Source organism: Microcaecilia unicolor, chromosome 6, assembly GCF_901765095.1.
Source record: "Microcaecilia unicolor chromosome 6, aMicUni1.1, whole genome shotgun sequence".
Taxonomy (NCBI): Eukaryota; Metazoa; Chordata; class Amphibia; order Gymnophiona; family Siphonopidae; genus Microcaecilia; species Microcaecilia unicolor.
The window spans coordinates 128,197,165-128,210,870 of record NC_044036.1 but is presented as its reverse complement, the minus strand read 5'-3'; positions in this window follow the sequence as shown (position 1 = coordinate 128,210,870).

Genomic DNA, 13,706 nt, shown 5'->3' with positions numbered 1-13,706 from the left:
CATACAATGCAACACCACAGAAACAGAAAATGTCCCCTAGTACTGTGCAAAATATAAGACAGCAGATGTAAATTTGAAAAAAACTAACAAGTACCAATCACCACTTTACAAATTAACAAATATAGAAAATAAAATAATACTATTTTATTGGACTAATACATTTAGCTTTCAGAGGCCAAAACATCCTTCCTCAGGTCAATATAGTATAGTGCTGTTACAGTATCCTATCCTGACCTGAGGAAGGGGGTTTTGTTCTCCAAAAGTTAACCAAAATGTATTAAAATTAGTCCAATAAAAATATTACCTTGTTTACATGTTCTATTATAAACATTTATTAATACAGCTACAATATTACTTTATCCTAAAGCAAAAAAATAAAAATATATATTTTATTTACAGTTTATTGTCTCTGGTTTCTGCTTTCCTCATCTTCTTTTCACTGCCTTTCTTTCCACTGCCTTCCTTCCATCCAGCATCTCTTTGTTCTCTCTCTGCCATCCAGTGTCTGCCCTCTCTGCTGTCCCCTCCATCTAGTGTCTGCCCTCTCTCCCTGCCCCTTCCATCCACCATCTGCCCCTGTCTGCCCTCTCTCTCTCCCACTTCCATTCACTGTCTGCCCTTTCTCTCTGCCCCTTCAATCCACCATTTGCCCTCCCTCTCCCATCCATCCAGGATCTGTCCCATTTCTCTGCCCCTTTTTTTCAGCCCGCAGTTCCAGCCCCACTATCCCACCAGTCCCCAGTTTCAGCCCCAGCCCTTTTCTCTCACCAGTCCCGAGCTTCAGCCCCAGCCACTTCTCCCTGTCTCCTTTTCAGCCCCCACAAGCAACACCAATAACGATTGTTACAGTAAGCGCTCCACAAGTCAAAAGGGAAAGATGACAAGATGTGGGGAAAAAGCACATACCGAAGTTCCAACAACTAACAAATGGACAGCAGCTGCAAATTCCAGCCACTCACTACCACAGCAAGAAGGGTTTTTCTAGTCGATAAGGTGTCCAAACTGAGACAATGCCAGGGCCATTCCACACTTTCCTGTGCTAAACTTTTCTCAGAACAAAAAAAAAAAGATCCCAAACAAGAGAAAATATCACATTTTCAAGCATTTCAGTTTCTTCTCCATGGAATGGATGATCATTGAATTACTAGGCTAACAGGGAAAAGGATGACAAACTGTAAAACACAATGTATCACTGAACCAGCCTAGCAGAATCAAATCCTTAGAAGACAAGAACAATATTAAGGATGAAGGTGTATTATAATGGAGATACCCATTCCACAGATGGTATTTAAAACAGTGAGGATTCAGAGCAACTAAACAAATCACAGTAAACTTGGAAGATGTAAAATTGCAAATTGACAGACTAAAAGGTAGCAAATCACCTGGACTGGATGGTGTATACCCCAACGTACTGTAAACTAATAGAAACACTTTTAAAGCAGAGGACTGTGAAGTTTCTCAAACTGAATGAAATACAGGACCTGAGGCAGCATGGCTTCACTAGAGGCAGGTTGTGTTGAAGGGGCGCTAGATGTGCTGTACTTATATTTCAGCAAAGCCTTCAACACGGTTCCGCACAGGTTATTCATAAATAAACTAAATACCCTTGATATGGGACCTAGAGTAACTGACTGGGTTTAAAATTAGTTGAACAGAAGGAGACAGAGGGTATTGGTAAATGCAGCTTGCTCTGAAGATAGGGATGTTATCAGTAGAGTACTGCAGGGATTGGTCCTGGGGCTGGCTCTTTTTAACATCTTTGTGAGTGATATTGCTGAAGTGCTGTCTGGTAAGGTTTGTCTCTTTGCGGATGATACCAAACTCTGCAACATGGTGGACACCCCAGAAGGTGTGGATGACATGACATGAGGAAAGACCTAGCGAAGCTTTCAGTGGGTAGAGTTAAGTGCTCCCCACTGTATGGCCAAATGGTAAGGGTTATCTTACCTCGTGACCATTTTTTTGGGGGGAGGGGGCTTTTTATCCATTGTGGTATAAAGAGCTCCATATGCCAGGACCCTTTTTCCCACATCTTAGTAAAATTACCCCTCAGTTTGCTAAGTTTTTTATGAATTAGCAGAAAATATAAGAGTGATACACTTACTGTTGTCATGAAATTAATACTAGTGTTATAAGAGAAGACCTCTAGTGACCTTCTCCACCTGATGTTGCTTGGTTGCTTGTTAACATTGCTGATACTCATGTTCATCTTCTGCTGTGTTGGTCTTGTTCATTAAGCCTGCCATCAATCAGAAACCAGCTTGCCAATTAATTACTTTCTCTGGAGATCATTATCAGCTCAGAAATTCATGGCAGATTAATGATGTTGTTGGTTAATATAACAAACTGGATAAACAGGTTTTTGCAATGGTTATTTCCCTAATAAGGAACATTTATAACAAATGTCAGTGAAGTTATTCTAGTAAGCTATATTCACTTTATGACTATAGAATTTTCTGCAAGTTTCCCAAAATAGCAGTGTGATTTCTCTTTTCAAAGTTAGTCTGTCATTTTCTGCAAGTGATTTTTGTAATGTTCTATAAGATAACTAGTTTTTAATGAAGTGATTCTCAAACTTGCACCATCTCTGCCCCATCTTCTGTTTGGCCTTTGATTTCCTGTAGCTTCAAGATAGGAAGAAAACAGCATTTTCAAATATGACAGATGGTAGTTCCTGTGGCTAACTTCCTAAATCACAAGATCAGAATCATCAGGATACATGGACTCATGAGGCATTGAACTGGATAAGAATTTTACATTCTTATGCTGGAGTTTTACACTCTTATGCTAAAGAATAAAGATGGATTAGCAAACTCAACTAATTCATTCTGCTCATTCAGACTAATAGCCCAGTCTCTATAAGCTCTTCATCTCCACCAGGGTTCTTCAGCCCATGACCCATGATTTCTTACATTCTCATACGATTTTTCTCCCTACTAGCTCCACTAGGATGCTGTCCCATGAATTGACTACATCTAGATTTCCCATTTCTCCATTTCAAGCCCATTTTATTCTAGAGCAGGGGTTCTCAACCACCTTGCCAGTCAGGTTTTCAAGATAGTCAGGTTTTCAAGATACCCACAATGAATATTCATGATAGATATTTGCATGCCCTACTTCCATTATAAGCAGACAACAAGAGAGGTGATGATCTGCACACCAAAGTAGCAGCAAGAAATGAGCAGACCAAAAATATGGAAGTGCTGGGCAGTTTATTAATACAATAATGAATTTGCTTATTTTATCATTATGATTAATTATATTCATGTCATTTGTTTTATTAGTTTTTACCCCTGATGCAGCCATAGGACGAAATGTGGCCACATTGGGTAATTGTATTAATAAACTGCCCAGCACTTCCATATTTTTGGTCTGCTCATTTCTTGCTGCTACTTTGGTGTGCAGATCATCACCTCTCTTGTTGTCTGCTTATAATGGAGTAGGGCATTATGATAAAATAAGCAAATAACAGTAATTAAAACAAATTAAAAGGATAAAATCATATAAAACAACAACTAATTAAAATAACAGTGATAATATCAAATGTAAATACATGACACAATAAAAAGTAAAACATGCATATGCATAGTAGCTATATATAAAACAAAATCAAAACTGAGAATAATAATACATGAGTTCAAAGAAAAAGCCAAAGGAGAAGTCAAAGATGTATGAGAAGGGCATACCTATTGGAGAGAGAAAAACACAGCTTTCTCCTAATAGTTACAAACAGTTATAATGTCTCCAAATATCTATAAAAAAGGAGCCAAACAGGATTATTAGAAACCAAAAGCAACAGTAATACTGAGCTTCTCTGACAAAATGTGTTTTATATTTAAATATTTTTTTATTTCAAGTTAGCCAGAGAAATACACACAGTGAGTCAATAACATACATTTTCATCTTAATCAGCATACTTACATTGCAGCACTTCCTCACTGGTAAAGCAGATTCACCTTCTCACTGACAGAAATGAATCTGCTGAGTAAAGCTGAACACTATTTCCTGTGTAAGGTCAAGAGTCAGATACACAAAGAGAATCTAAAGGATAATTTAAAATCCAATCTCCAATCAAAGATTAAACTAAATAAATTATAATCAGCTTAATAATGTGTACAGAGTTGAAAAGTGTACAATATTTAAAAACATCTTACAAAGGCCTGAAAAATGAAAAAAAAAACAAAAACAGGGTTGGTAAAAACGTTAAATTAAAAAAAACGATAGTGAATTCTGATTTTATACAGTATACCCTTCTTCAAAATGCAATTTTATACATAAACACTGCAAAAATGATGTGTAAAAGAAAGTCAAATTTATATGCGTTCCAGCAGCTATTTTGTTTTGCATATCAATGATGTCTCAGGTATACTGGGCACAGAAACACTGCAGAGGACATGTGGAGGGGCATTTCAAACGGGGATGCCCATCTCTAAGGGCACCCATCTCTGAAGATGTCGCCGCGAAGGGGCTAGGCATCCCATATTATCGAAACAAGATGGGCATCCATCTTTCATTTCAATAATACGGTCGGGGACGCCCAAATCTCGACATTTAGGTCGGCCTAAGAGATGGTCGACCTAAATGTTGAGATGGTCGACCTTAGAGATAAACTACCTTGGTTTTCGCCGATAATGGAAACCGAGGACGCCCATCTCAAAAACAACCAAATGCAAGCCCTTTAGTCGTGGGAGGAGCCAGCATTCATAATACATTGGTCCCCCTCACATGCCAGGACACCAACCGGGCACCCTAGGGGGCACTGCAGTGGACTTCACAAACTGCTCCCAGGTGCATAGCGCCCTTACCTTCGGTGCTGAGCCCTCCAACCCCCCCCCCAAACCCCACTACCCACAACTGTACAACACTACCATAGCCCTTAAAGGGTAAAAGGGGCACCAAGATGTGGGTACAGTGGGTTTGTATGGGTTTTGGAGGGCTCCCATTTATCAGTACAAGTGTAAGAGGTGGGGGGGGGGGGGGGTGAACCTGGGTCCGCCTGCCTGAAGTGCACTGCAGTACCCACTAAAAACTGCTCCAGGGACCTGCATACTGCTGTGATGGAGCTGGTTATGACATTTGAGGCTGGCAAAAAATGTTTTAAATTTTTTTTTTAGGTGGGAGGAGTTGATGACCACTGGGGGAGTAAGGGGAGGTCATCCCCGATTCCCTCCGATGGTCATCTGGTCAGTTCGGGCACCTTTTCGAGGCTTGGTTGTGAAAAAAAGTGGACCAAGTAAAGTCGGCCAAATGCTCGTCAGGGACGCCCTTCTTTTTTCCATTATCGGCCAAGGATGCCCATCTCTTAACCACGCCCCCGTCCCGCCTTCAGTACACTGCCAACACGCCCCTGTGAACTTTGGTTGTCCCCGCAACAGAAAGCAGTTGAGGACACCCAAAATCGGCTTTCGATTTTGCCGATTAGGTTGACCCTGAGAGAAGGACGCCCATCTCCCAATTTGTGTCGGAAGATGGGCGTCCTCTTTTGATTATGCCGCTGATAATATTGACTTATAAAACATGTATTAAAAATGAAAATTGATTATTAAAAAGATAATAATGAATAATGCCAAAGTGTTAAAAGTAAATATTAAGCTGCTTTAAAAATATATTTATAATAGTCCTGCATACAAAGGAATATAAAAAACCCTTGCCATGTGTGAAAATAAATGAAAACCAGTTGAATAATAAAGGTAATCATAAAAAGACTGATAAGTCTGATTCTTGGTTTATTCCATGAGGGACCACAGTTTTAAATCTAAAAATGAATCTCTGTTCTTCCTGCAGTAAAATCTTCTCCACATCTCCACCCCTCCAATGACAGATGACTCTATGCAATACAATGAATCTTAATTGATCAACATTGTGCCCTTTCTCATGCATATGTTCTACTAAAGGTTTTCCAGAGACATTTCTTTTTATAGCACTGCAATGTTCTATAATGTGTTTATTAAATGCATGGCTTATTTTCCCTATATATAACAGCTTGCAAGGGCATACAACAGCATACATTACATGAGTTGTTTTGCAACTGAAATAGTCTCAATTCAAATTTGTCACCAGTATTAGGGTGTATAAAAACTTCTGTTTTTTAAATTGACAGGGCAAGCTGAACAAGAGAGACATGGGTAATGTCCCCAAACAGAAATCACTTTACTTGGTACTGACAATGCTGAGAGTGCTAGTATGTCCTTCAAATTTTTTGTTTCTTTTGAAAGCAACCATAATGTCCTTTTTTTCAAACCAGGAATGTATTGGATGATAAACCAATTTCTCTTTAGTATGTTAATAATGTCAGGAGATAAATGATTGAAATAAAGTGTGCACTTTCTCAGAAGCATTTTTCTGTGTGGTCTGTAAGACGGTCCTTCTATCATGTTGGATAGGTTTAACATATCCCTCTTCAATACATCGCTTAGGGTACCCTCTATCATAGAATCTGGCAGCCATACATTTAGCTTGGTGATTCATGTCTGTCTTCTGTGAGCAAATTCTTCTCAATCGTAAGAATTGACTATAAGGTAATTTGCTTTTGAGGGATTTATTGTGGCAACTACTGTAATGTAGAAGTTTATTGACATTTGAGCCCAACAATTCTGCCTTGTCTTTTCACTGCAGTCCCTTTGGATGAAGAAACACCGGGACATGTGAAATGTGGGGATTGTGCTGTTTGGGCCACCAATCGATCAAAAGACATATCCTCTCAAAACTAAGACTTTGTGCAAATCTGATTTTGTGATTTACTGTTTAATCTGTCTATATAAGAAGGTGTATGTTGGCCAGACCTCCTGTAGATTCAGTCCGGTTGTCTAAGCATAAGAGCTCATTGTTAACCAATAGAATTGGGTTGCGTTTAGTGGCACACTGCGATCACTTTAGTGATCTTCGATGTGTTGTTTTACAGTATGTGCCGCCACTTCAAAGAGGAGGTGACTGACACAGAATCTTCCACAAGAACAGAGATGGATTTTTAAGTTATATTCTTTAGAACCCAAAGGACTTAATTCGCGTATGGAGTGGTGTCATTTTTTCTAGAATGGATTCCATTGGTCAGTGGCGTACCTAGTGTAGTTGACACCCGGGGCCGGTCATTTTTTAAACACCCCCTCCCCAAAACCAGTACTAGGCATACCAAGAATACAAAACATCAGGACCTATAGAGCGATTCTACCATACCATAAGCAGTCATTTCTACGAGTCACACAAGGACAAGGAAAGCATCTTAAACACTACAGTGAGCACTAGAACATCAATTCACCTATTGTAAAACGAAACCAGACAGAATAATACAGATCGTCAATCCTGCACAGTCAATGCCAACTGAAAGCCATGTCTTTTTCACAAACACAGATACACCCTAATCCACTATAGAATAAGTAGTAATATTTAAACTTTCTATTTAGACAAAAATTAAACTGAACCCCCAAGATGCCAGTCTCTGCATACAATGCAACACCACAGAAACAGAAAACGTCTCCTAGTACTGTGCAAAATATAAAGACAGCAGATGTAAATTTGAAAAAACTAACAAATACCAATCACCACTTTACAAATTAACAAATAGAAATAAAACAAATAATATCATTTTATTGGACTAATACATTTAGCTTTCAGAGGCCAAAATCTCCTTCCTCAGGTCAATACAGTATAGTGCTGTTACAGTATCCTATCCTGACCTGAGGAAGGGGGTTTTGTTCTCTGAAAGTTAAGTCAAAATGTATTAAAATTAGTCCAATAAAAAGATGACCTTATTTACATGTTCTACTTATAAACATTTATTAACACAGCTACAATACTATATCCTAAAGCAAAATAATTAAAATATATATTTACAGTTTGTTGTCTCTGGTTTCTGCTTTCCTCATCTTCTTTTCACTGTCTTTCTTCCATCCAGCATGTCTTCGCTCACTCTCTGCCATCCAGTGTCTGCCCTCTCTAATGTCCCTTCCATCCAGTGTCTGCCCTCTCTCTCTGCCACTTCCATCCACTGTCTGCCCTCTCTCTCCCTTCCATCCACATCTGCCCTCTATTTCTGCTCCTTCCATCCACCATCTGCCCCAGTCTGCCATCTCTCTCACTCCCTTCCATCCACATCTACCCTCTATCTCTGCCCCTTCCATCCACCATTTACCCCAGTCTGCCCTCTTTGTCTCTCCCCCTTCCACCCACCATGTGCCCTTTCTCTCTGCCCCTTCAATCCGTCTGCCCTCCCTCTCCCATCCATCCAAGGTCTGCCCTCCCTCACACTCCCCACTTCCATCCAGGGTCTGTCCCCTCTCTCTCTGCCCCCTCTTTTCAGCCCCCTTATTCACCTGCCCCTAGTTCCAGCCCCAGCCCACATCTCCCACCTGCCCCCCTTTTCAGCCCCACTATCCCACCAGTCCCCAGCCCTTTTCTCCCATCAGTCCCGAGCTTCAGCCCCAGCCAGTTCTCCCTGTCCCCTTTAAAGCCCCCAGTTTCAGCCCCTGCCCCGTTTCAGCCCCAGTTCCAGTACTAGCCCCCTTATCCCAAATACCCTCCTTTTCAGCCCCCAGTTCCAGCCCCCTTCATCTACCACATGCCTGCATCCCCCCCCCCTTTTCAGCCCCAGACCCATTCTCCCACCTGCCCTAGGCATGGACCCATTTCCCTCCTGCCCCCTTGTCAGACCCCCAGACCCCTTCTCCCATCTGAGCACTTCCCCACCCCAATCCCCTTCTCCCCTATGACCACCCCCACCCTCCCCAATCCCCTTCTTCCCTCTGAGCACCCTCACCCTCCCAATCCCCTTCTCCCCTATGAGCACCCTCCCCAATCCCCTTCTCCCCTATGAGCACTCCCACCCTCCCCAATCCCCTTCTCCCCAATGAGCACCCCCACCCTCCCCAATCCCCTTCTCCCCTCTGAGCTCCCCCACCCTCCCCAATCTCCTTCTCCCCTATGACCACCCTCCCCAATCCCCTTCTCCCCTCTGAGCACCCTCCCCAATCCCCTTCTCCCCAATGAGCACCCCACCCTCCCAATCCCCTTCTTCCCTCTGAGCACCCTCACCAATCCCCTTCTCCCCTCTGAGCCCCCTCTCCCATCTGAACCCCCCCCCCCCCCCTCCGTCGAGAGGCCTGAGCCCTCTTCACCCTAAAGCCACCACCCTGCTTTTTTTTTTTAATTCCGTGCAGCGATGCAGGCAGCGCCTCGCGTCTGCCCTGCATGAACTGAAAGAGGAAATCGCTTTGCTGATGTCGGGCCTTCCCTCGCTTGTTTCCCGCCCTCTTTTGAGGTAACTTCCTATTTCCTCGAGGGCGGGACAACAAGCGAGGGAAGGCCCGACGTCAGCAAAGTGATTTCCTCTTTTCAGTTCATGCAAGGCAGACGCGAGGCGCTGCCTGCATCGGCGATCGCTGCATGGATTTAAAAAAAAAAGCTGTCGGCTCTCGCGGAGCCCCCCCCCTTGGTACGCCACTGCCATTGGTTGGTCTGTCTGGAGTCATCTGACATCACAACTTCTTTAAATAGAAGCCATTTTGTCTGTTGCATTGTGAAAGGATTACTGCAGAAGACTGTGTATTAAGCCTGTATGAGACTGTGCTTGTTTTATAAATTGCCACAGATTATTTTGAAAGCACATCATAACATATCTTTGTTCTTTTTAGAAGACACTTTACCATCTGGGACCATGAAGCAGCTAAGCGAAACACTGGCCATTGTTGGCCCAAGGGTGTGTGCGTTGTCAAAGTGATGGCTGGGCTCTGTTTCTGCGTATTAATAGGCTCCTTACAGATAAATGTTGGGGTTTTTTGGTGCTTTATTTTGATATGTACATAAATTGTCAAAAAATAAAGTAAAAAATAATATAATGAGAAATAATATTTAAAGAATATTGAGAAGTATTGTGAAGCACTATGTTAAGTCCTTTTGGAAGGTTTTTGCCAAAGATGAAGAGTAAGAGATCGTTCAGATCCTTTCAGCTCTTTAAATCTTCATTAGATTTTGAGCTATTTGAGACTTTTTCTTCCTTTTTGTGCACATTGGTTACTTTTCACTGAATGGATTTCTAGTGTGTGATTTTGTTCAATCTAGTACATGCGCATGCCAATCCCTGATGTCCTGCTAGTAGAATATTATGTGCTATCTGTAGGAGTTGTTCTTTATATGCTTTGGGCACTATAAGATGCTTGCCTGCTATCCAGGGCCTGTTAAGATCAACGGGATCAGTCTTTATGCACAGCAAACCCCCTTTTCATAGGATAAGTTCTTTAAAAGTCTCATTGGTTGGCTGACCAGTCCTCTGCCTGAGGGCTTCCAGATCAGGGTCAGTGTTGTACCTCCTGAAAAGCATGTCTCTGTCCTAAATCAGTATCCATAACTGGAAGAGTCTCTGCTGGTGACTCTGACAGATTAGGGTCAACAGTCTGATCAATAGGTATGACAGTTAAGTCATGGTGTTCCATACTCACATCCCCGGTCACTTCAGGAACTGGTGCTGTTGGAAGCACTGGAATGCCTCACTCTGCCGCTTGGTCAGCTGATTCCACCTGGACTGGCTCAGGATTTGGAACTGGAGAGGTGGTCTCTCTTGCTTCTGCTTGTCGGACCACCTGTGCCTGACTACGGGTCACTATAGAGGAAATGCTGACTTCGCTATCAAGGCTTATGCTCATTGTACTCATGTCGATCCTACACAGCATTGGTACTGGCATGTTTTTCATTATTTCTATTTCTCTGTAACCAGACTTGGTACCCCCTAGTATTTTTAGAATGAGTAAACAAACGATTCACATCTACCTGTTCCACTACAATCAGTATTTTATAGACCTGTATAATAAGATTCACCTGTGATAAAACAATGCTGCCTCAGCTCTTATCATTCATTGGATTCCAGAAACTTCACTGTCCTCTGTTTGAAAAGCATTTCCATTAATTTACTCACCACTGAGGTCAGATTATTCTATCTAAGATGTTTAATACTCTTTTGGATGCAATTGCATACATTAAAATATCCTTTTGCGATAAGATCTAACATTTACATCTAAATTCAAAAGTCAATACAATAGGTAATAGATGGAGTATGTATGTGTGAGTGTCAGATTGTGTGGATTCTAACTGGGTGGGGTTGAGTGGCATGGTAGGGTATATGTGAGGAAAGTACAATTCAGGATGCAATATGGCTTTGGATTCTGTCTAGGGTATAAATACAGAGGTCTGTTTGAGTGAGGTGATATGAAACTGCAATTGTTTGTGGGGGTGGAGAGTATGGGATAAGCATGGACACACTTGGATGCATATGGAAAACAGTATATGGTTTTTACTTAGTCCTCCCCTTTTCATTTTCATCCAATCTGTCTCCTCCCTCACTTTTCCTCTCCTCTCTTCTTATCATAAGTACATAAGTATTGCCACATCGGGACAGACCAAAGGCCCACCAAGTCCAGCATCCTGTTTCCAACAGTCGCCAATCCAGGTCACAAATACCTGCCAAGATCTCTAAAAAGTTCAATACATTTTATGCTGTTTATCCCAGAAATAAGCAGTGGATTTTCCCCAAGTCAATTTAATAATGGTCTATGGACTTTTCCTTTAGGAAGCTGTCCAGACCTTTTTTAAACCCCGCTAAGCTGGCCGCCTTTACTACATTCTCTGGCAACAAATTCCAGAGTTTAATTACACATTGAGTGAAGAAAACTTTTCTCTGATTCGTATTAAATTTACTACTTGTAGCTTCATCGCATGCCCCCTAGACCTGGTATTTTGGAAAAAGTAAACAAATGATTCTCATCTACCCATTCCACTTCACTCATTATTTTATAGACCTCTATCATATCTCCCTCAGCCATCTTTTCTCCAGCTGAAGAGTCCTAGACACTTCAGCCTTTCCTCATAGGGAAGTGTCCAATCTCCTTTATGTATTCGTCGCCCTTTTCTGTACCTTTTCTAATTCCACTATATCTTTTTGAGATGCGGCGACCAAAACTGAACAAAATATTTGAGGTGCGTTCTCACCATGACCGATACAAGGGCATTATAACATCCTCGCTTCTGTTTTCCATTCCTTTCCTAATAATACCTTCATTCTATTGCTTTCTTAGATGCCGCAGCACACTGAGCGAGAGGGTTTCAACATATCACCAACGCTGCCGCAGAGATCCCTTTCTTGGTCTGTGACTCCTAACGTGGAACTTGCATTCTGTAGCTATAGTTTGGTTCCTCTTTCCCACATACATCACTTTGCACTTGCTCACATAAACGTCATCTGCGATTTGGATGCCCAGTCTCCCAATCTCGTAAGGTCTTCTTGTAATTTTTCACAATCCTCTTGTGATTAAATGGACTTTGAATAACTTTGTGTTGTCAGATTATTTAATTACCTCATGAGTTACTCCCATCACTAGATCATTTTAAAATATGTTAAAAAGCAGCGGTTTCCTAGCACAGACCCCGTGGGTTACCCCCTGAGAATACTGGAATATTTACCCTATTCTCTGTTTTCTACCCTTTAACCAGTTTTTAATCCACAATAGGACACTACCCTCCTATCCCATGACCAGGGGGCTTAGCCAGACACACAATTTTGGGTGGGCCTAGATCAAGCATGGGTGGGTAGAAGAACTCTGCCCTGTCCCACAAGTGGTTTGGTCTCTCCCTCTCTCGCCTGCATACCATATGAACTCTCAAATTTTCCCTCCCCCGCATACCTTTTAAGTAGCAGATTTTCACCAGCAGCGAGCAGCAACTAATACACACCATTCATGTTGGCCCCACAGCCTTCCCTCTGATGTAACTTCCTGTTTACACATAGGCGGGAATATATCAGAGGGAAGGCTGTAGGGCCAGTGCAAACAGTATGTACTAGTCATTGGTTGCTGCAGGTGAAGATCTGCTATTTATAAGGTATGCAGGAAGGACAGTTGTTGGGAGTATTTGGCTGATGGAGCTTGGGAATCCCTACCAGCCACATCACAGGTGTGCTGCTAGTGGGTGGGCCTGAGCCCAAGGGAGGCCAACCTTGGCTTCGCCACTGCCCATGACTCTCCAATTTCTTCCAAAGCCTTTCATGAGGTACTTTGTCAAACTCCCTATGAAAATCCAGAAACACAATATCAACCAGCTTGCCTTTATCCACACGTTTGTTCACCTCTTCAAAGAAATGTAATAGATTGGTGAGGCAAGATTCCCCTTCACTAAATCTATGTTGGCTGTCTCATTAATCCTTCGTTCTTCTTTGCCACTCTACTTTGTTTCCTCCCTTTCTTTCTCTGCTCCCTTCAGTTTCTCATCTTCTTCTCCTTATCCCTTTCTCCTTCCTTTTACTGACCTTCTCTTATGGCTGGCAGTTACAGCAATGCTGCCATTGGTATAATCCGCTACTTTGACCAGCAGGGTATAGAAATCCCATTGGCTCTTTATTCTCCAATGTGCAACTGTGGGCCTGGCTCTTCTCTGTGGCCAGTGAAGAGTATGAAGAACCACTGTTTCTTCTTTTTTTTATATAGCACTATCATGGGTCTAACTCTTCTTCTCTGCTGGCACCTCCCACTTAGTTGTGCTCAATGCATGTGCATAATAAAATACATATAGATTGGATGGTACTGGAACGGGAGATACATGGACTTAAGCCTTAGCAACAGGTAAAAACAAATTTGTCTGAAAAACACCCAAAATTTTATCAGTGCAAAATGCATGTGGATGAGATATGTTGCCAGAGAGCAAAAAAGTGTTGTGTGCGCGCTTGATGC